General features: G+C 37.6%; 1 long non-coding RNA gene across 9 annotated transcripts in view; it reads right to left on the reverse strand.

Moving 5' to 3' along the window:
• Positions 1-4,378: 4,378 nt before the first annotated feature.
• Positions 4,379-24,803, reverse strand: part of LOC141423210 (uncharacterized) — a 171,074-nt gene continuing 150,649 nt past the window's right edge. For 8 of the 9 annotated variants that reach the window (XR_012447888.1, XR_012447882.1, XR_012447884.1 and 5 more), the window contains 5 exons: positions 22,833-22,956; positions 22,432-22,532; positions 11,919-11,970; positions 10,106-10,239; positions 4,379-8,611 (listed from right to left, as the gene is read on the reverse strand). This is a non-coding gene — a long non-coding RNA (uncharacterized lncRNA). The remainder of the gene's footprint in view (positions 8,612-10,105; positions 10,240-11,918; positions 11,971-22,431; positions 22,533-22,832; positions 22,957-24,803) is intronic. The other variant, XR_012447890.1, reaches the window with a different exon arrangement.

Consider the following 24,803-nt stretch of genomic DNA (forward strand, 5'->3'; position numbering starts at 1 on the left):
TTTCAGCTATTATTCTATTGAATAGGTCATCAGTGCCTTTAGTTTGTATCTCCTCTTCTTCTGCACCCATGATTTGTAGAGGAGAAATGGCCCCACGTGTATCTGGCTCATGTGCAAGACCACTAGTGATCTAGGCAAACCTAGATCACATAGCCCTGCTTGCAGGCTTGCAGGGTGTGGTCACTGATGACAAGAAGGCACTGGGTGCCTGTCTCTTCCTGTTTACCTGGATCACTGGGCCAGGTGGCCTCCCCTGAATGGTCCACATAGCTGCTGATCCCTGATTAGCCCATATGCTTGGTTTGTGGAAATAAAATCAGATTTGGCTCTCTGAAGCAGTCTCCGGAGTGTTTTTCTCTCCATGCTGTCAGCCTCCCCACCACTCAGCAGGCCAGATGGTTGATCTGTTCCCTTCAAACCCCTGACCTTGCTGGCAGGTGGCACCCAACGTGGGGCAATCAAAGGCTGGTGAGATATTCGGCTGATGGAGCCTAACTCCAGTAAGTACTGGGGTTAGGAACATGGGGAACTTCCCCAGCTCAGTAAGGAAACCAAAGATTGAGCTTTTAGAGGCACTGCTTAAATCTCAGGGTCTCAAGATCAGAGCTAGTGAGGTGGAACAATTTTGGAAGCTAGTGCTCTATTTTGCCCCATGGATGACAGCGGCACATATTTTTGGCCCTGATGTTTGCCATAGGATGGCTACCTTCACCAGGAAAGCTGAGCTCCAAGGCAAGAAGGAGCCACCCCTAACCTTTCATCTTATTCTCTCTGCCATCCTCCAGTGTCTCGGCAGACCAGGAGACATGGTGCATGTAATGACAGCTGCTGTGGAGGAAAAGAAAGACTCCACAGTGGCGGGTAACTTGGTGGAAAAAAGTGAAACCAAACTAAAACATAATGGCACCAACAGCAAGGAGGACAAAGGAGAACCCCTGCCTGAGTGTTGTAAACCAGAAGGGAAGGAGATAAAGGAAGGACCACCGGTGCCATCTTTGGGTACACAACAGGAAGCGAGGGAAGCAGGGATGGAACCACTGGCACCATCTTTGGGTATGGCTACCTGATCATTGTGGCCATCCCTGGTCACTAGGGGGCCCCAGAAACTTTGCCCTGATCTGGCAAGCTTACATGAAGCTCTGCCATCTGAACATGAGGAACCACCTCCCACTTATTCTACATGGCTGCGGACTGATCAAAACTGGTCTGAGACAAATCCCTTTGCAGCTCTCTGCCAACAAAGAGACCATTGGTGGATGGAGGGTCACCCAGGGTGGAATACTTTTGAGGCATTTCCATTAAATGTAAACCCAGCTCCTGCTGACTTTCTGCCCTGGTGTCCTCACCCCCTAAAAACATTAAGGGAGTTAAAACAGGCAGTTAAGGAGGATGGGGCCCAAGGTCTGTTTGTCCTCCAGATGCTGGAATTGTTGAGTCTACAGCTCAACACCCCAGAGGATTATAAAGACATTTGTAGGGCAGTGCTTATCTCTGGAATGTTTTTAACTTGGAAAACCATGTACTATGATGAGGCTGAACAACAGGCTGTTGTAACCAACAAGCAAATGTGCTGCTTATGGCAGAAATGTTACAAGTGGAGGGGGAATATGCCTCACCCACTGTACAAGCCCAAGGACCTCCCCAATATTTTGACCAGGTGAGGCTCTGTTTTCAATGGGCATGGGCTCACGTTCCATTGCAAGGGAGTCATCAACAGTTTAGAGAGCTGATACAAGGGGCCAAGTGAACCTATTGCAGATTTTATTGCCAAGGTACAAAAAGCTATACAGGCTAAGGTTAGTCATGCAGGAGCCGTGGAAGCGCTTGCTGGGAGTATCATTTGGGAAGGCTTAAACAAAGAGTTGAGACAAACTGTGGCCCCTGTCTGCAATGGCCCTTAGAAGTCTGGATAATAGCATGTAGGGATTTAGGCTCTCTGGCCTATATGGCCAGTCTGATGGCTCAAGCTTTTGCTATGGCCATAAAAGGAAATGGACAGCAAGGGGACACTGCCTGTTGGAATTGTGGCCTTTAAGGACACAATAAATGCTCCTGTCCACAGGGGACTAAAAAAAACATAAAAGACACTAAAGCTCTACCTAAAACACGGTGTCCATGATGCCATAAAGGGTACCATTGGGCTCGGGACTGTAAATCAAAATATGACAAAGATGGGAAGACTTTAAACTCCAAGGGGGCAAGCCCCAGCCTGACAACAAAGGGAGCACTCATGTAATCAGCTGGGAATAACTCAGCCAGGGGTATGGTGAACCATCCCTTTGAAGGGTCTTGGCAAACCCAGAAAGACTCTATGCATAAATGGAAAAGTCTTCAAGGGCATGATTGATACTGGGGCTGATGTTAGCTGACTCAGGAAAGAGAAAGTCCCACAAGACTCGCCATTGAGCATAACCTGTTCTAGGAGTGGCAGGCTACACCCCCAGTAGCCAAGTAAGACACCCCATAACTTGGGAGGATTGTGATGGAGAAAAGGGACATTTTGCCCTCTAGTGTTGGGTTACCTAACAATCTTTTTGGATGGGACTACTTGGGCTCTGTTGGGGCGGTGATTACTACTGATAATAAGGCCTTTTATGAGGACATGATAGAAGACCAAAATACTTTAGGAAGCACACATCAAGGATTTGAGGAAGGATGGCCACGCTCCCAATTCTAGAGGCCACTGTTCTGATGCTTTTCCCCATACTGCTAGAATGGCATAATAATGAACCAGTGTGGGTGGAACAGTGGCCCCTAACTAACGAAGAGCTAACTTGGTTAAAGATATTAGTTAAAGAACAGTTTGACAAGGGCCATCTTGAGTATTCAACGAGTGCATGGAATACTCCTGTTTTTGTCATTCAAAAGTGGGCTGCAGGCCACTGGAGGTTGTTACAGGACCGCTGAGAAATCAGCTGCACCATGAAAAATATGGGGACCACACAGCCAGGTCTCCCATGGATAAATTTTGTCCCAGCTGATTATGCTATTAGGATTTTGGATCTCAAGGATTATTTCTTTACCATACCCTTACATCCAAAAGATCAGGAAAGATTTGTCTTTTCAGTGCCTACCAATAATAATGCAACACCCTGTGCCCAATATCAGTGGACAGTTTTGCCACAGGTCATGAAAAACAGTCCCACCTTGTGCCAAATATATGTTTCACAAGCCTTACAGCCCTTTTTAGGCCTCCCGCCCCTCTCTATAATTCATTATATGGATGACATTTTACTTAGCCACCCCGATGCTACACAATTAACTCATCTGTTCCCTCAAGTAATTAACAGACTAAACAAATTCCGGCTACAAGTGGCCAATGATAAAATTCAAAGTCAATATCCTTTCCAATTTCTTGGAGGTACGTTGTTACCTGGAGGCCTCACTATGCGACCTCCCAAACTTACAATTAAAGATAAAATGACCCTCAATGAACTTCATAAACTTCTGGGAGCCATAAATTGGCTTAGACAAGGCTTAGGGATCCCCTCTGCTCAATTACAACCCCTGTTTGATTTGCTTCGTGGAAGCACTGAACTCAATTCACTACAAGTAGTAACTCCTCAAGCCTGTTACTCCTTTAATCTTGTACAAAAGACCATGCAAGATATTCTCTTGAAACAATATGACCCTAAGCTGGCCTTATGGGGTATTATATTTCCAACTCCAAGATTACCCACTGGGGTTCTGTGGCAACCCCATAATGGGATATTAGAACGGGTCCATTTACAACCCTCTCGGCAGCAAAAACACACCCAGTGCCTACTTTGGTGGCAGAGGCTGTAATAAAAACACGCAGGGCTACTATACAGGCTGTGAGACAGGAACCAGATCAACTGGTGATTCCACGTCCAAAGGAAACTTTAAGTAAAATGTTAGAATTCAGTACTGAAGTGCAAGTAGCCTTGGGGGAATATCCTGGTACTATAACTCACCAACTACCTACTGGTCCTTCTTTACAGGCTTTAGTCTTGCTTCCTCTCCATCCACCTTCAGTGGTGGTGTCACAACCTATCCCCCAGGCTATGCTGGTGTTCACAGATGCTAGTGCTCGAAGTGGAATGGGCATAGTGGCCTATGCTCCTGACAGCAATAAGCCACAAACACAAGTCCACATCTTGGACCCTGCATCACCTCAGTTACTAGAACAGCATTAGAAATGGTCCTTAAACCCAAGCCCATTAATGTCTTAACAGATAGTGTATATTGTGCTCAAATATTACCCAAATTGCCTGGCACCTATTTATTTATTTATTTATTTATTTTTCATTTTTCTTTTATTATTCATATGTGCATACAAGGCTTGGTTCATTTCTCCCCCCTGCCCCCACCCCCTCCTTTACCACCCACTCCACCCCCTCCCTCTCCACCCCCCTCAATACCCAGCAGAAACTATTTTGCCCTTATTTCTAATTTTGTTGTAGAGAGAGTATAAGCAATAATAGGAAGGAACAAGGGGTTTTGCTGGTTGAGATAAGGATAGCTATACAGGGCATTGACTCACATTGATTTCTTGTGCATGGGTGTTACCTTCTAGGTTAATTCTTTTTGATCTAACCTTTTCTCTAGTTCCTGTTCCCCTTTTCCTATTGGCCTCAGTTGCTTTAAGGTATCTGCTTTAGTTTCTCTGCATTAAGGGCAACACATGCTAGCTAGTTTTTTAGTTGTCTTACCTATCCTCACCCCTCCCTTGTGTGCCCTCGCTTTTATCATGTGCTCATAGTCCAATCCCCTTGTTGTGTTTGCCCTTGATCTAATGTCCACATATAAGGGAGAACATATGATTTTTGGTCTTTTGGGCCAAGCTAACCTCACTCAGAATGATGTTCTCCAATTCCATCCATTTACCAGCAAATGATAACATTTCGTTCTTCTTCATGGCTGCATAGAATTCCATCCGGCACCTATTTAAAGGTGAATTTAACTCTAGCCTTAGATAGAAAATTAGGTTCTATACAAACACTCCTTGAACACCAAAAACATCTTGTGTTTATACAGGGCCCATACTGGCTACCTGGACCCCTCGCTGCAGGAAATGCCCTAGCAGATAGACTGACTCAGATACAAGTTGCTTCACCTCTTCACCAAGCACAGAGACTCCACAATGTTTTTCATCAATCATCAAAAAATCTTCAAACTCTCTTCCCTTGCTTAATACATGCCCAATATAAAGCCATAATTAGAGACTGCCATAAGAGTGCCCCTTTGGCACACATTGGACCTCTACAAGGAATGGGAGTAAACCCTAGGGGTGTCAAGGCCAATGCCTTATGGCAAATGGATGTCACCCATTACAGTCCTTTTGGCAAACAAAAATACCTAGGTGTTACTATAGCTAAATACTCTAAATATATCATGATTACCCCTTTGCCTGGGGAAAAAACAAAACATACTATTCAACATTGCCTCAACTGCTTCTTGGTTATGGGAGTCCCACACAAAATAAAAACAGACAATGGGCCAGCTTACACTAGCCATCAATGCAAGGACTTTTGTGCCAAATACTCCTTTAAACATATTACTGGTATTCCATATAATCCTCAAGGACAGGGAATAAAAGAAAGGGCTCATCAAGAATTAAAAGGCTTACTACGAAAACAGAGGGAGGAATAAACACCCCCAACACCCACAGTACAAATAAGTAAGCCTTAATCACTTTAAATTTCTTAACTTTCACAACATTACAGGGTGAAGAGGGGCCCACTTCTCCTGTGGTGTGCCATTGGGGAACTTTGGCCCCACAGACACCTCATCCTTTTGTCCAATGGAAGGACCCCTTACCGGACAGGTGAGGGACCCTGACCCTTTGGTAATGAATGGTCGAGGTTATGCTTGTGTCTTTCCAGAAAATGAACCCCAGCCGATTTGGATCCCCAGCCATCTCATCAGACCCTGTACACCCCAAGGAACCTCGGATTCGAGAAAGGCTCCAACATATCAGTCCACCAAGGAAGCGACAGCATTGGAGAGGGAATAACAAGGCCCCAGACATAACATGGGGATCTGTAAAACACCTATGTCAAAGGATGGCTGAGCAGGCCACTCAAGCAGGCCATGAGACAAACCCCTCAGCATCTGTGATTGCCATTTTCATGTTTGCTATCATCACTGCACAATCTGGGGGAGAACCATACCATGGATCTGAGTCCCAGTAGCTTCAACCAGTAACATCTTATGAAGGAATCCTGGGATGTCAAATTTAGAGCTACACTATATAATCCAACACAACAAGTTATAAAAATTAATTCAACTTGCTTTAATCTTAAAGATGCTGTAAGGGTACAGAGATTTTTTTCAGGGCTTTATTAATCATGTCTCATCACTATGGTCCAAATTAGTTAACCCCTACAACTTGATTCCTTTAACTATGTTTATCCTGATGTTTAGATTGCTCCATTTTATCTCCACTAGGCTTACTTCTCGGCTACATCAGGTGGAGACCAAAATGGCCCTACTGGCGGAGGTTTCTTTGGCACAGTTAGAGGGGAAAACTGTAGAAGAGAAATGGCCCCATGTGTTTCTGGCTCATGTGCGAGACCACTAGTGATCTAGGCAAACCTAGATCACATAGCCCTGCTTGCAGGCTTGCAGGATGTGGTTGCTGATGACAAGATGGCACTGGGTGCCTGTCTCTTCCGGTTTATCTGGATCACTGAGCTTTGTGACCTCCCCTGAATGGTCCACGTAGCTGATCCCTGATTAGCCCATACAGCACATATATATGCTTGCTTTGCAGAAATAAAATCAGACTTGGCTCTGAAGCAATCCCCGGAGTGTTTTTCTCTCTGCACCGTCAGCCTCCCCACCACTCACCAGACAGAGGGTCGGTCAGTTCCCTTCGAACCCCTGACCTTGCTGGCAATGATTTGTAGGTTTGGTTTTTTTCATAGTGTCACAGATATCTTGTATGTTCCATTTGTATTTTCTTAGCATTCTTTCATGGTCTTTTACTGTTTGGTCTAATTACTCTCCTTTTCTTCCATTCCTGGTACTCTATTTTCATTTCTCTCCACTGTTCACCAAACTTTCGATTGAAATATTTATTTGGGATATTGAGTTGTTTATTTTTTTAATTTTATTTTTCAGTGTTTCCATATCTTTATTGATTTCCTCTTTCATATCCCAGATAGTCTTCTTAATTTCATTTATCTGTTTTTTTTTTTTTTGTATTCTCTTTGAGATCATTTAATTGTTTATTCATGTCCTCTTGGAGATCAAATACTAGCTTTTGTGTTTCTTCTTTGAGGCTGCTAATCATTTTTACTATTGTTTTTTGGTTTTGGTTAATGTTTTAATTCCTTATGCCCCTGTAGTTGGGATGTTGAGTTTTTTTCTCCTTGAGCTCCAGCAGTTTTCCTCAGAGAGGAAATGTTACCTTTTGCAAGGTTCTTTTTGTGGTGCAGATTACCTGTTTTCTCAAGGGGACCTGAAGTTCCCACTCCTTGATGGTGGTGGGGACTCTCCTGCAGTCACAGTGGGGAGTGCTGCCTCTCTGTGCACTGTGGGGGACAGGCCTCCTAGCACCAACAGAGTAGCAGATTGCCACTCAGTGGAGGAGCAGAAATTCCAGCTCTTGGATAGGAGTGACTCTCCTGCAGGGAGGGACAGTGTGAAATGCTGGGTTTTTGTGTACCTTGGAGAAAACAGGGTTTCTGATGCCACCTGCAGAGTAGCAGGTTATAGCTTTCCTCCCCTCAGTGGGGAATCTGGCATTCTCACTCTTAGATGGGGGAGTGAGGGCTCTCTTGCTGTCAGGACAGTGTAGAGGGCTGGGTCTCCATGCTCTGTAAGGAGGGAAGCCTGCTGGCACCAGCAGAATAGCAAAGCCTGGAGCCTGGGGTTCACTTAGGTGTGTGGTGGCTGGCTCTATGCACTGAGTAGCAAGTTGAGGGTACCCATGTGGCAGCAAAGCCAGTGGGTTTGAATCCTCTGGTGCTCACAAGGCAGCAGAGGCCCTGGGGTCTACTTGCATTGTGCTGTGGACTTCCAGGCAGCTGCTGCAGGCATGGGGGATCCAAGTCTGCAGGCAGCAATAGCGCAGAGGCCTGCTTGCTGGCACCAGGCAACAGGAGCCACGGTAGCTTCTGCAGGCATGTGGAATGAAGCCTGTGGGCCGCTTAGAAAGTGCAATACAGTGACACTACTGCTGGCTTGGGAAGAGCCGAGCCTGCAGGCAGTGGGAGCCCTCAGGCCTACTTTCTGGTGCCAACTACCAGGAGCCACAGCAACTGCTGCTGGCTTGGGAGAACCAGTTTTACAGGGAGTAGGAGTTCTGGGGCCTCATTCCTGGCTGGGAGCCCAGTTCAGTGACACTGTTGCCTTCCTGGGAGAACCAAGCCTCCTGTTACCCATGGAGCAGCAGGAGCCATGGGTCTCCTGGCATTTTAGGGTGAAGTTAGCAGGTCCTGTAGTAGGGGGGAGCACAGAGCTCCATGTTCCTGTGTGTACTGGGAAGCAGGACTTAACCGCAGAGTGCATGGAGACTTCGGGGTGGGGAATCAGGAGTATGTGCTTTGAGTTGTTCTCCCATTCTTCCTGTGGTTAGTTGCTTCTTTATTTGCAGATCTTGAGTTTCTTATAAAACTAAACATCCATTCACCTCAAAACCTTCCTAGGTAGATATGAAAGAAAAATAAAGACACATGTTTGTATGAATATGTATACATAGATATTGATGCCAGTTGTATTCATAATTACCCAAAATTAAACCTAAATGTTGATCAATAAGGAATGATTTATAAATTATGGCACTTGCATAAAAGAGAATTTAAAAAATCAATAACTGCATTCCCGAAACACAAATATACTAATTGAAATAAACTAGACTAATGGCTCCATAGAAAAATTCTTCCATTATATGATATTCTGAAAAAGACAAAACTATGTGGACAGAAAATAGAGCATTGTTAAGGCTTGAATAAGTCACAAAAGGATAAACCACAATGTGATGTAGGGGAATTGTTTATTTTTTAAGTGATGGAAATGTTCTGTGTCTTAATTATGGTAACATATATATTTCTAAAATATATTAAAATGTCTGTGCATTCACTTACTCATTGAATATTTATTGATCACTTACAATGTGCACATGCTGTGCTGTGCACTAGCAATCTATTAGTTTAAAAAATATCAATGATAATCTTTACTTTTAAGTAATCTATGCATTATATTATTGAAGCATGTTACAATGGTAAGGTCAAAACATTTTTAAAGAAAACCAAACAGAAACAAATTGACACATATAACATTTTCCTTGCCATATGATCAATGGTCAATAGACAGCAAGTTGAGCTTATCTGAAACACTATTACATGTAGTTAAAGTTAGAAACATCTAATAAAAACATTTCATTGGAAGAAATAATATAAAACTACATTTGAGTAAGGGATGTTTCAATTGCTATTGCTGCATAACACATCATCTCCAATCTAGTTTTGTTGAAAGATAAAAAAGAAAAGGGATAAAATACTATAGTCTACTTAGAAGTCTAATCTATTTAAATTAGACTCGAATTTACTCAGTGTAGTTAGAAGAAATCTAGTCTAAAATACTGGAGCCAAATTAAAAGCCTAATTTGTACTTCTGCCCAGCATGATGACTGACAGCAAACATCTCAAGAGATCAAGGTGTGAAAATGTCAAACAAGTTTATGACCAAAACTGAAAAAGTTTATGGTATCTTTTCAGCTATATTTTATTGCTTTTATGTCACATGGTCTACCTTCCTGTAATGGGTAAGGGTAGAGAGAGCACCAGGTCACCATATCAGCACATGCAGTGGAAGAAATATAAAGGTTACATTAGCAAGAGCATGACAGGCCATTCTATGCAATCTGTCACAAAAGTGAGTAAGCGTATGGTATTACATGAATGCTGATGTAATTAAAAATTGATAATTCTCCTTTCGAAAATACAATTAATTGGCATCAGAGCTGAGTATCACATATTTGGTCTCAAATATTTAAGTTCCCAGTCCTAGAAGGAGACTCATTCCCATTAATATTCATGACAGAGAAGCAAAGTAGTTATTTATTGATAGCCAAAAATGTAGATTTTGTTCACACACCACACAAGATTCTCTCAGTCCCAACAGCTCTTCTACTCACCTTTTCAGCAGACTTTGGGCTCCGTTCAGTTTTCTGTGGTATAGACTTAATTATAGCTCATGGAAATCCCAAGTCCAGACATCTCCTATTTTCACTTCCACACTAGAAGTTGGGCATTGCCATGCTCTGACTGGCTGGTAAGGAAATTTGGTGTATGTTTACATGGTCAGGCTAGACACCACATGGAAGAACCCATAGCTGTTCTGTATGGTTGTCAAGAAAGGCCAAATTACAAAGTTTAAAATTTTGGACAACTTAGTGCTCCAGGGGACACACTTTCTCCAGTGACAAATAGGATATGGGATTTTCTTCAACACAATCTTAGCAATGCAAATACGAAAAGCTGCCTATGGTTCATTGTAAAACTCCCACATTCTCTTGTATATATATTTTTTAATTTGGAAAAATGCTACTAACATGCAAAATCACTTTCTCAGTGATCAAAGCAAGTGTAACATAAGAAATAAGCACTTTTGAGATAGAAATAATATGAGTAGCTTAAAGCTTAAAGCAGGTGCAGTTTTCTATAGCTTTGGTAAATATTTGGCTTCTGCTTTCATGTTACAATTGTAACCCTGAAATCACATTTTCATTTTACCCTAAAAGGTTTAAAAACAAGTCATAGGCTACACAAGGTATATAAAAAAGCTATTTTATGCCAACCAAATATATTAACAATTTTAAAAATTAAATTAAAACTTTTGGATTGCACAAAAAATAAAGCACTATAACTTACTCAAGTAAAGCACAACTGAATGATGGTCAGTAAAACTTCATGTGTATTTGTGTACCTTCAATTCGACTAGACATTTAACTGATAAATCCTCACAAAAATATGCCCTATACCTCAGGTTAAGTTATCTATTTAGCTGCTTGTTTTTCACTCTGAAACCGACTGTAAACATTTTGTTAGAAATTGTAATTGACATTGTTTATATTTTTTTAAAACATTAACATTATATGAAGTATCTGTTAAGTGCCAGAAAGAATCTCTCTCTCTCTTTCCTTCTCTCTCTCTGTCCTTCTCTTAGTCAGATTTAACTTAACTTTCTTACAGAGCTTCTTATATTTAATAGTTTCTCTCAAATAAAAAGGACCAGTGTCTATCTACATTATCACACCATTCCACAGAGACATATAAAAACATGACTGCTTGGACAGGAATCATAGGATAGGAATTCCCTGATTAAGAGATTCCTTTGAAAACATACAATAATTGACCAACAAGTGGATGATATATTTTTGCATAAAAAATAAATATCCCAGTGGAAAGTGCTATCTTATTTTACCCTCCTAACCAAAGTCCTAATTGAAAATGACAAGTTTTCTCTTTTTGTCCTCATTTTAAAGTTCTCTTTATTTTAAAAATTATAGTTGTAGACCCTACCCTAAATCTGTAAGATATCCTAAGGATTTGACATTTCATCCATTAACTCTTTAGCATTTTTCCTAGTTCATATTATTAAAGATCTTTTAAAAAATTGAGATACTACACAAAGAAGACTGTACTTAGAAACATCATATACTCGTTCTGAAATATAACTAACTTTTAAGATGTTTTTATCATGTAACATAAGCTTTCATGGGAAAAGGATCACTTGAGGATAAAGAACTTTGGATTGCTGCAGAGTCATAAATTACAAATTCCAACCAGTTGACAAACTTAGCATAAAAAATAACAAAAAGAAAATGCAAACTCAAAAGCTAAAAATGTAAATATGTTGCCCAAAGCCACTTAGAAATCGGTTTGCATGATACTCTTAATGCTATTTTCCAGAATGACTATTTGCTAAGCAAAGACAGTATTGCTTACCCTTTGAAGCTGTTTCCCAGAAAGAAGGATTTTCCTTTTCTTTCTGTATTCACTACAAAAATTAAAAGACCAAAAAAGGATTTAGTTCACCCTTAGGGTTGTCACACACCTACACAATGAATCCTGCTGCATTATCTTAAACTTTTCTATAGGAAGCTATTGTTGTGAGGAATCTTTTTCTTTTCTCAAGATCTTTATGACTGGTGATCAAACTTTGTAGAAGCATTCCTCTCTTAAATATGGGACTTAGTAGATAAGTCAAGAAGATCTGGGGTCAAAAGATTTGGAATTTTTCTGGCAGTGAGATAATCAATGGGGCTCTATGAGCTGCTGGGTATGAAATCATCTTGAAAATATTTTTCATGTCTTTATTAAGGAGTAATTTGATAATCTGATTTGGGGACAAATCACCACATTGTGCTTTCACTCATGAAATGATGCATGGTTTAGTGATAGAGCCCTTATCATTTACCCCCACTTTCAGGCTAGAGGGAGTCTGTGTTGGGTGAAGAGAGAAGACTGAGCTCCATCACGGGACATGAAGGGACCTGCAATTCCATAAAGATGAAAGCACATACCTTCGATTACAAAGGCATTATCAGAAGTGCTATGATCTCAAGGCTCATGTCTGTTCCTCTCCCTCTACATGATTGTCTTTTTTTCTCTCATCTTTCAAAATTCAGTTACAGTGTCAGGACTGGGTGATATGTTCCTGAAAAACGCATCACTGTTTGAACAGCAACCTGTTCTCTTGGAAGTTTCTGTGTAATCTGCACACAGTGTAACCCTGACTCAACTTTCCTTGAACTTAAAATGTATGAAATCTATTTTCTTATTTTTCATCTTACCTACTTTAGATTTTATGATCAAATCTTTTAATTACTTTTGGACCGGTATTTGATCCATCTGAATTTTTTGCTTCCCAAAAGTCTGGAGAAAACAGTTCAGACACAAGTAATCACTTTTGTTTTGTCAGTACCTATAAAAGTAAGCATTTCTTTTTGGCATAAGAGTAAAGCTACCTGTTCCAACTCAGCAGGAGCTATGCAGGCTGACATACGATATTGTTTTTCTGCTTGGTAATATAGAGCCTCCTCAAATTCATCTTGCCCCAAAATAACACTCTCACTAAAAAAGCTTTTCTCCTGTGTTTCTCATCTCCTGTGTTTGTCAACTATATCTGTCTAGTTACCTATGCCAGAAATCTAGAAGTCATTTCCTTACTTGGTAATTCTAATTATAAAGTTGAACCAGTACTCATCTCTTCTTTTCTTTTTTATCTTTTCTCTTATCTTTTGTTGTTTTTTGTTTTTGTTTATGTTGCTGTAGTGCTGAGGATTGAACTCAGGGCCTCACAATGGCTAGTCGAGTGCTCTAACTCTTGAGTCACTCCCTTAGTTTGTTTTCAGATAGGGTCTTTGTGTGGCCTGGCCTTGAAGTGCTATCTTGTCTCCACCTTCAGAATAACTAGGGTAGCAGACATGTACCACCAACCCAGCCCTACATTATCTGCTTTTCTACAGCCCCATTGTTATATCTTGATCAGACTACTATCATCTTTGTACAGACCATTGCAACAGACTTTCAAATTACCTCCTTCCTTCCAGTTGTGCTTTTGGTCACTGCATTCTATATGGTGAAGCCAAAATGACTATGGATAAATGCAAATCTAATTACTTTCTTTTACCTAGAATGCTACAATAGCTACATATTCCATTTAGGAACATGTCAGATGTTTTTGTGACTTATGGGCACTCCATAAGTTGAGGATGTATACTTATCCAGTATCATTTCATATTGCTTTCTGTCCTTTTTGTAATCTACATGTGGTAATACTGAATTAATTTTTCCCCTTATTTAACTTTTTAGTCTGTACTTCAATATCTCTTGTTTCTGAAATTTTTCTTCGGCTTTCTGTTTGACTAGAAACTCTTTCCTTTTTCTCTATGTTTAATTAAATTCTGTTTTACATTTTGTTTTATAAAGGATTTCTTGAAGCATATTGTCTTCTTATGATTATACCAAACATACTGGATTCTACATCCATACTTAATAGCCACACTCCCCACTAGACTATAGAGTTTGTGAAGATAGAGAGTACATACAATCTGATTTCTAGCATTTATTTGGCATTTACAAGATGTTCAGTAAATACGGTATGAGAATAAATAGTGAACAAAGCTCCAGCCTGAGAGAGTTACACTGCCGAATTCTATCTAACACCAAAGAAATAAAACTCAAATTTATACATATTTCTAAGTTAACAAAGAATAAGAATTTATATACAACTTGTTTTATAAATAAGGTCAGCCTAATACTAATATCAAAACTTGAAAATACTTTGCAGGAAAATCAAATCACAGAGATCACTGCTGTGAGTTGAATTTCTTTTATTATTGTTGTACTGGGGGTACAGTGTGACATTTACAAAAGTTATTACAATATATCATAGTTGCATTCACCCCCTCCATCATCACCTCTATCCCTCCATTCCTCATTACTGGAGTAGTTTCAACAGATCTCATTTTTCTATTTACATACCAGTATGCATAATATTTTCACCATGTTAACCCTCTTACAACTTTTTCTTATATCCTTCTCCCCACACTGGTACCAACCCCCCAGACAGGACCTGTTTTGCCTTCCTGTTCTCTGTCGTTGTAAAAAAAAAAAAAGAAGACATTTTTGCTTGTTTAGTATAGCTATACAGGGAATATCCTTATGATATTTCCATGTATGTATGTATTATAATCCAAATTAGCACATCTCTATTTCCCTCCTTTCTACTTTATTCCCCCTTATTATGGAGATTTCAAAAGGTTTAATAACAAACTATAGAAATGATCCCTGAAGTTAGATCAAAAAGAATTAACCTAGAAGGTAACACACACGCACAGGAAATCAATGTGAGTCAATGCCCTGTATAGCTATCCTTATCTCAACCAGCAAAAACCCTTGCTCCTTCCTATTATTGCTTATACTCTCTCTACAACAAAATTAGAAATAAGGGCAAAATAGTTTCTGCTGGGTATTGAGGGGGTAGGGGGGAGAGGGAGGGGGCGGGGTGGGTGGTAAGGGAGGGGGTGGGGGCAGGGGGGAGAAATGACCCAAGCTTTGTATGCAGGTGTGAATAACAAAATTTTTTTAAAAATTTGATTAAAAAAAAAAGGTTTAATAACTCTATAGTCATTTTTATATAGAGAGTACATCAACCATATTCACCTTCATAACTTCCTTCTTTTACCCTTCGTCTCTCATATGTGACCTCCACTGAGTGTGACCTGTATTTGTATTGGGTCTATATTTCACATATGAGAGAAAACACGTGGCCTTTGACTTTCTAAACCTGGCTAGCTTCACTTGAGATGATACCCAAAAATTCATATTAGAGTTCTAACCCCCGCTACTCGAATGGATCTCAAGGAAATTATTCTGAGTGGGGAAAAAAAAAGAAACTAAAAAAAACCACATTTCATTATTTTATTAATAAAATATTGTTTTCATTCCTTTATTTTTAGAGCTTTTATTTTGTGAGTCACATATGATTATGGAATGTATAGTAATTTATGATATACAGTACACAAGTTTTGATGCAGCAAGTTAACACACCCATTACCTTAAATACTTATGATTTATTTATTACTTCTGTCTAGCTCCATCTTTGTGTCTTTGCCCCAATATCTCTCCATTCCTCTTACCCTCAGCCTTTGGTACCCCATTCTAGGCTCTGTTTCTATGAATTGAATTGTTTTGATTTCCACATATAAGTGAAAATGTGGTTTTTATCTTCTGTACCTGGCTTATTTCATTTAGTACAATGTCCTCCAGGTCCTTCTATGTCATTGCAAATGACACATTTTCCTTCATTTTAAGGCTCAATATTATTCCATTGTATATATGCACCAAATTTTCTTTAATTAATTCATTCATGGATATTTAGATTGACTGTAGGTCTTATTGTAAATTATGCTGCAATGAATATGACATTACAGATATTTCTTAGATATACTAATGCTAAGTTCTGAGGATATATATGCAGACATGGCAAAATCTGTTCTCCATTTCTGTAATTTTGTCAATTTTAATTGATATTCCTTAACAAACTATAAATACATCATTCTTGAAATACCAGAATCATAAGAATGGAGAACAAAGTTTTGGTTTCTAGGGGTAGAGGACGGATGTTGGAAATTAGAGAGGAATGATATGACAATAGCGAAATACTGTAGAGATCTTTATTATTGGTTATACAAATGTAACATAGTCATTAAATGACACTTCTCTTCTGCAGTCATAAATAAATTAAAGAAAATATGTGAGTTCAGATAGTGAACACTTATATACATGTTGAAATACTCTATATAAATATTTAAAGATCTTGACTTGATAAATGTAGTTTTCTTCTTTGTTAACATGTTTGACCTCAGGTTTTTTTCGCAACAATGTGCAAGATGTGGACTGTCTCACCATTTCTCCATTTTGTTTTTATGATGCTTATTGTGAAGAATGCTGCTTCCAGGCTTATATTCCTAGACATTGAACAGGAATCTTTGAAGTTAATTCATCATGCTATCTTATTTATTTTTAACTTGTGTTAAATTAAGTGATGGTGCTTTTCAAAACTTATCTTCAGTGTTTAACCAGTAAACACTGGTTAATTCAATCAATTTATTCTTAATCTTAAATTTGAATTATCTTTCATGGAGAATGATTCCAGAACAATGAACCCTTAGGTGTATATAATTTTGAGGAACATTTTTTTTTCCAATACTGGTGATTGAATTCAGTATCTTATGTTTGATAGGCAAGTTCTCCACCACTTGAGTCACATCTTCAGTCCTTTTGCTTTTAGTTTGTTTTTTAGATAGGGTCTTATGCTTTTGCCATGATAGGCCTTACTACAACCCATCTACCATTGCTTGGGATTATAGACATAAGGTACTCGCTCAGCCCCCAAAATAAAACTCTAAATATTTTATTAAATGTTTGAATATAACCTCTTGTAGTTATAAATAACATTATCATTTCATTGATAATTTTCATTCATGCCATAAAATCCATATAGATTCTATAAAACCTCTAAGTTTCACCTTTTTTTTTAATCTTTCGATCTTGTCTGCCATTGAAAAATTTGTTTCAGTCCTACACTACCTAGACAACTAACAGCAATAAACGCACATAAAATATGAGACAAGCTAGCAACTCTGAGCCAAAAAGTTGAGCCAAATATGTTTCTTATTCAGTGAAGCATTGAGTTTGTTCAAAAATTCAAATTATTTCAACAGAATTTTTCTTCTTGATAAGCATTATGTTTCTTAATACAATAATGTAAATGTATGCTCAGCTTCCATATTACTACTTGATAAACAAAACAATCTTGAATTTGATGTATCAGCATTTACTTAACTCACAAATGTTACTATGCCAGGAACCACTCATTTATTTAAGCTGACATTTTATCCATTGAAAGAATATCCTGATAAAGGAAAACCATGCACTAACTTGTATTTTGCTTCAAGAATTATATCAGAGTAACTACTCCCAAATGTTTTTGCTCATAATGCACTCCTACACAGAACTTAATCTTCAAATTACATTGGTTCACAATTCATAGTTTTATGCAGCTAAACCTAGTCATTTTAAGTTAACAATGAAAAAGCATTTCCCTAATAACAATATCATGTTGAAATTGTGATATACTAAAAAATTGCCATTAACATTATCTGTGCATTAGTATAGTAGCAATTCAAAACGCTTTGCTAGATTTACTTGCTCTGTGAATTGGTCTTAGAAATCATCACTCAGCTCCTGAATAGACAGTGACATTGTACAGTGTTATTTACTACAGATTCATCCTGTATTCCCTGTATATTCCCAAGGAAATACCTTTGTTGCCATATTTCACTCTGAAATCAGTAATTACGTATGCTCGCTGTTATCTCATCACACCAAATTACTGTTAAACAAAAGCCTGCATACCACAAATATTTATATATGAAATGTTGAATATTTGCTTATGCAGAATTTTTAATTTAATATCTTTTAAAGTAAAGGAATCTTTTGGTTTTAACCTATTTGTTTATGTTTTATTTAAATGCCACTTAAGTGTTGATGACTTTGTCCTTCATTAACCAATGTTTCTCCACAAATAATGCACTGTGGTTTCAGCACATCATTATCAATTATGGTTAGAAAACAAATACCAATATTAGAATTCATGCTTCAGAGAAAGATGGGTGTTTGTTATTCCATTTTCCATAATGATGTCCTTCATGATCATGTGACCTGCAACATCTGCAACACTCATAGGAATGCATGTCCTCTTAAAGAGCCTAATGAAAGTTGTTCCTCCTTGTGTAAATTAGGGTTAAAATAAATAATTCAAGGAATAAAATTATAAGTTATTTGAAAAGCAGGTTTTATTAAAATTAAAATGCTTCTTTTGAAAGATCATAAATAGCCAAGCCAATACTGGGCAAAACAACAATGCTGGAGGTATCACAATACCTGACTGCAAACTATACTGCAGAGCTATAGCAATAAAAACAGAATGGTACTGGCACAGAAAAATATATGAAGACCAATGGAACAGAATAGAACACCCCAAGATGAATCCACATAGCTATGCCCATCTGATTTTTGGTAAAGATGCCCAAAAAATATGATGGAGAAATGATAGTCTCTTCAACAAATGTTGCCAGGAAAGCTGGATATCTACCTACAGAAAACTGAAACTACAACATGTGTTTCACCCTTTACATGTGTCAACTCAAAGTGGATTAAGGACCTCAATATAAGGCTTGAAACTTTGAAGGCAGTGCAGGAAAGAGAAGGAATACAGCGGAATTAATAGACATAGGCAATGGCTTCCTCAATAGAACTCAAATGGTTCAGGAACTAAGAGAAAGGATTGACAAATGAGACTGTATAAAATTAAAAAGCTTCTGCACAACAAGAGAAATGGTCTCTACACTGAGGTGGCTGCCCACAGAATGGGAGATAATCTTTGCCGGTCTTATATATGATGAAGGATTAATAACCAGAACATACAGGAAACCCAAAGAACTAAGCTGCCCCCAAATCAATGGACCAATGAAGAAATGGGCAAATGAACTGAACAGAGTTTTTGCAAAGGGAAAAGTCCCCGAAGAAATGCTCAACATTCCTGGCCATAAAGGAAGTGAAAATCAAAACCACATTAAGATTCCACCTCACTCCTGTTAGAGCAGCTATCATCAAGAAGAAACAAGAACAAATGTTGGCGAGGATGTGGAGAGAAAGGAACACTCATACACTGCTGGTGAGAATATAAATTTGTACAACTTCTATGGAAAACAGTATGGAGGTTTTTCAAAAAACTAAAAGTGCAACTGCCATATGATCCAGGAGTATCACTCCTAGGGATGTTCCCAAAGGAATGTAGGTCAGCTTACAATAAAGACACCTGCATATCCATGTTTCTTACAGCATTATTCACAATAGCTAAGCTAGGGAAACAGCCAAAATGCCCCACTACTGATGAACAGATTAAGAAAATGTAGTATTTATATACAACAGAAATTGTACAGCCATAAAGGAGAATGAAATTTTGTTGTTTTTAGGTAAATGGATGGAGCTGAAGAACATAATCTTAAGTGAAGTTAGCCATATATGGAATATAAACATAATACAAATACAAACAATATTATGAAACACAGGTCATATTAAGAGGAGGTCACTAATGACAGAGGGAGGGCAAAAGAAGGAGGTGAAGAAGGTGAATATGGTTGATATACTTCCTATACCAGAATATAGAATTTTTAAAACTGCTGAAATAACCATAAGAAGGGGGTTAAAATAGAAAGGAGAAAAATAGAGATGAAACAATTCTGATTATGATGTATATATGAACTGAATATATCTCACAAGGAAATGTCACAAGGAAACTCCTTGTGTGGCTAACTTAAACAAAACTGTCATTTTGTTTCCTACAAAAATGAAGAAGAGGGGGGCAGAACAGGTCCTGACTATGGAGTTGGTACCACTGCGAGGGTGGAGTATGTAGGGAGAATGTGTAGGAGGTTGTATACGGTGCTCTTACAGTGCCACATGTATGTAAATGGAAAAAATGAGACCTGTTGAAACTGTTCCCGGAATGGGAGGAAGGGGGGGATAAAGGAGAATGATGGAGGGGGTGAATCAACTATGATATATTGTAAGAAGTTTTGTAAATGTCACAATGTACCCCCAACACAAAATAATAAAAAATACTTGTAAAAAGAAAAACAAATTATAAAAACACAAAAGTTTACACTTTTTCAAAATTTTACAGATGCTTGGATTACAGTGAACACATTAACCTGAATGTTGCACAGGTACAATGTGGTCTTACTTCAGATGACTGGATATGACTTAGACCAGTGAGACTCACAGCCCCTAACATCTATACAAAGGCCAGCAATGATGCCAGTCATCACAAACCTGGATTTTCTGGGCATTTCAAATTGCTGGAGACATGTTGAAATGCTTAACTCTCAATATTTATAGTCATGGATGCATAAAGACATTTTGGTCAAATTCAGAGCACATATATGACAATGAGTAGTCTCCTAAGATCCTTGCCCTTGCCCTTGTAACCATCTCATTTATATAAGATGCACTCTATGTTTACACCCTAGTGAGGCACTTCTCATAAAGTTTCCTTGTTGTTTTGTGACAGATAGGTTCTACTTATCTTGCCCCAAACAAGTACAAAGAGTTCTCCACCATGAGTAAGTTTTCTAGAAGACAGAACAAACATCAAAACACAATGCTTCAAATATTTATATATATATATGTATAAATATATATATATATATATGGAGAGAGAGAGAGAGAATCACGGATTATGTCACTATGTAGGACACATACATTCTGTGAGTGAAATGAGTGATATCATAGTGGTTATTTCTACAACAAAGGGAGAGGAGAGTTCTTATTGAGAAAGGACACAGGAGTGAAGGAGTGTCTTGAAACAGAAAATGAGGAAATGTGAAAATGCAGGTATTCATGGAACAGAAAGGAGCACAGATTACCAGCACATTGTTGGAAGAAAGTGCAGGACGTGAAAAAGGAGGAGGAGGAAAGTCCAAAGGTTTCTAAGCACAATACATAGTAGTCTCCATTTATCTGCAGTTCTACTTACCCTCTGACAGAAATTCCCCAAAATAACCGATTAATATGCTTTTAAGTATGTATCATTCTTTAGCATAGGAAATCACGTCATCCATTTTTCTGCTAATGAGAATAATTTATAAAATGCCAAAGAAAGTATAAAAGTAGCTGCAATAAATGAAATAATTAAGTAATTAAAGTCCTAATGGTGACGGCTATCACCTTTAAGGTTCACTAGTAATGTAAAAGCATTATTGTTTATAATAAAAAGCTGAACCAACTTTTAAAAATTATTTGTAGGATGACATTGTAGACATAATACTGAAGTAGATATTTATGCTAAATCATTTTATTGTAGACTGTTATTTATTCCTCTTTTATAATAATGAGATTATACATTGCTGCTCATTGTCTTAGAGTTCAAATGATCCATTATGGATAGACTATTCTTTGCAATGTTGCTTCTTGAACCCACTATTAGATGTGTTTTAGTCAATGCACTAAGACCAGGGATGATGTACACTGCATAGTTACCTTAGAAATGTCTTTTTTCAAAAATAGAGAACAGGAAGGTAAAACAGGTCATGCCTGGGGGCTGGCACTTGTGGGAAAGGGGAGGATATAAGGAAAGAGTGTAGGGGATGAATATGGTGGAAATGTTATGTACTTGTGTATGAAAATGGAGAAATGAGACCTGTTGGAACTAGTTCAGGAATGGAGGAGGGAAAATGAAGGAGAATAAAAGGGTAATTCAACTATGATATATAGTTGTTATGTTGGGGTACATCATGACATGTACCCCAACATAACAATAAAAACAAAGAAAAAAAGAAAAAAATTTAAGACATACTAATAAATTTCCAAGCCCATTTGTTCCTGCTTTCAGTCTAGACCCTAAAATGGAAATATATGCTTGAAGATTGCAGGTGATATTAGGCTCCATGTAGCTTGAACAAGAAATATACACTGCTTTATTATATAAGATAGTGACATTTGATGGTTGGTTGTTCCTGCAATGGATCTGGCTAACAAAGTTTCTACTGCTATATTTGAATAAGTCAATTTGCTATGTATTGTAAGGATACCATCATTATTTGTTCATTGCTGATTTTTCACTGCTTATTTAGTAGCAAATTATAGTTAGAACTCATTGTAAGAGAAATTAATAGAATGGAGAATTGAGTGAACAAAATAAGCACATAGATATCTTAATTATGGGACATATTTTGAAAGTCAAAATGAAAAGGAACAAATATGATTTGATATGGAATAGGCTATGCTAAGAAAAGCCATGAATATCAGAATGAATCACATTTTATGCAGAATGAAAGAACTCACAATTGGAGATGGTTAGCAGATTTTTCATTACTATTCAACTCACCCCAATCTGTCTTCTCCATCAACCAGTACTCCAATGTCCTAAATCTTAATTTTTCAGCTTCCAGGTATTTGTGTCTTAAGCCAGGTTGTGTGAAGCCACTTCTAGCACAGAGAAAATCAGAGGCATCGTAGTTAACTGAGGAAAGGTCTTTTGACTGTTTGCCATTCTCATAATCGTGCTAAATAACCGGGTCTCCTGCATATAGGTCTGGCAAAGGGTCTATTATGTAAACACAGGTTTGGACCAGGCGTCTGGTACATATCTCTACCTCTTACTCATCTAAATACTGAAGAATATTAAAAGAAAGGAAAAATAAGTTGACGGTGGGAATTGGGCTCCATTCTTATTGTCAAATTCTTTCCCAAAATAAATGAGAGAAGACTAATAAAAGCTCTACTCACAGAATTCCTACTTCAAAAATGCAAAGTTTAAGAATTCTTCTTGTCTTCGGTAAGAATCTGATTTAAGCTTGGATTCTGTTTGTCCATCGATAGAGCAGATGATGTCTAAATAGCGTGTCTCTACCTGCAAAGATGATGACCTATATTATTCCATTTGCACTTTCACTATCTGCAACTTTGTGTTGCAATAGAAAGTTTGTGAAATCCCACTTAAATTTTTTAAACTATGCCATTAATATTAAATATTGAATTAAACCATCTTATTGCAATTACACATGTATAACTCAATGATTATTGTCTAGTAATATTGAGAAATTTCATTTGTAAAAACTATAATTTCATTAAGTACATAATTTCCTGTGCAATTCAAATTCAAACAGATAAATAGCTGAAACATTTGGTTGCCTCTAGACAAAACAGTTTAAGAAATAAGGCTCTGTGATGACGTTTTGAGGTTTGATACATTAAACACTCGAATATACACATGGTTTTCAATTCATTACAATTATTTCCTTTGGACACAGTTTGTCTTCCGTGAGATTCATTATGAATGGAGCTTATTTGGCCCATGACAAGACATCAAGAGATGAATGAGAGAATTATTTTCATTTGTTTCAGTGAAAATTCAGCCACATTCTTTGAATGGGGTTGAGTCGTTTTCCATTTCTAATTCTTATTCACTCCTCATTGAACTTAGGAGACACCTATACAAAGGACAACATACGAAGTATGTATTTCATAAAAAGTTACAAGGCTTTTATTAGTGATTCTGGTCTCTCTCTCACTCTTTTTTTTTTTTTTTTTGTAAATATCTGGACTTCATGGGATTTGCTTGTCCCAACAACCTATATGAAGAAAATAGATGTCTATACACAAACTAGAGTGAAATAACTTTTTAGAATTCAGGTATGCAATGTGTTTAAATATATTCAAATGAGTTTAAATTACATTGCCATGTTTCTGACCTCCTTTCAAACTAGACAACACTCTATTCTCATTTAAAATGTAGATGTATTCAGGCAACACTGTTGTCCTCTCACACTAACATGAAACAAAAAAAAGAAAGAAAGAAAAGAAAAAAAAGAATTTTTCATTCTACTTAAAATTTCATCTTTATAGAAAAAGTGCCAGAGTGGAATAACATATCATATCTAGTTTTAGGTATAATTATTATAAATGCCTTTCTAAAATTTGTGGAAGTCAGAATACTTTATGCCCTTTGAAATAAATTATCATGGCATGATTCCAAATAGCTAATACTACCTAACTGATGTCATTCTTCTAACCTGTGAAATTCTGTAAAAGTCAGGCAAAATAATTCTAGTTTTGGAGTAAATGCGTTTCTGATGTCATTGATCTAACGCTGTTGATTATGTTTATAAATGATTATTCACTGAAAATGTTATATTTAGGCTAAGATGAATAGAGGATTTAATGTCAAAAATGTTCTACATGATTGTATACTAATCAATTCATTTAATATATTGTATTATTTATCAACAATATATATTGAATATAAATATTGAACATATTAAAAATTTCCTGGGGAACTGTAGAGTAAGTCTGGATTACTGTTTCTCTGAACGGCTTCTTCTGAATAAATACATTTATACACTGACATAAGAACTGAGATTGTTTAAATGCTAAGTAGTTTCAAATAAAATTAGCCTACACTAAATATAAACTATGAATGAGCAATTTTAGGAGATGAGGAATGGACAAGGCAGCTTGGGCTGTGCAAGGATGCTAAGTCTATACTGTTACATCCCACTGGACAGTTGACTTTTCATGATAAAGCAAAGTCAGGGTAATTAAAATAATACTTAATTTGATATTTCAGATTAGATCTACTAATAATGACTTTTAAAAATAAAAACTGAAATGTGATTAAATGTAGTTGGACATTGATTATCTGCCCTGATGGTGACATAATTTCCTCAATAAAGTCAAACAATTTCAAAATTATTTGTT

The sequence above is a fragment of the Castor canadensis genome, chromosome 5 (genome assembly GCF_047511655.1).
Source record: "Castor canadensis chromosome 5, mCasCan1.hap1v2, whole genome shotgun sequence".
Lineage (NCBI taxonomy): Eukaryota > Metazoa > Chordata > Mammalia > Rodentia > Castoridae > Castor > Castor canadensis.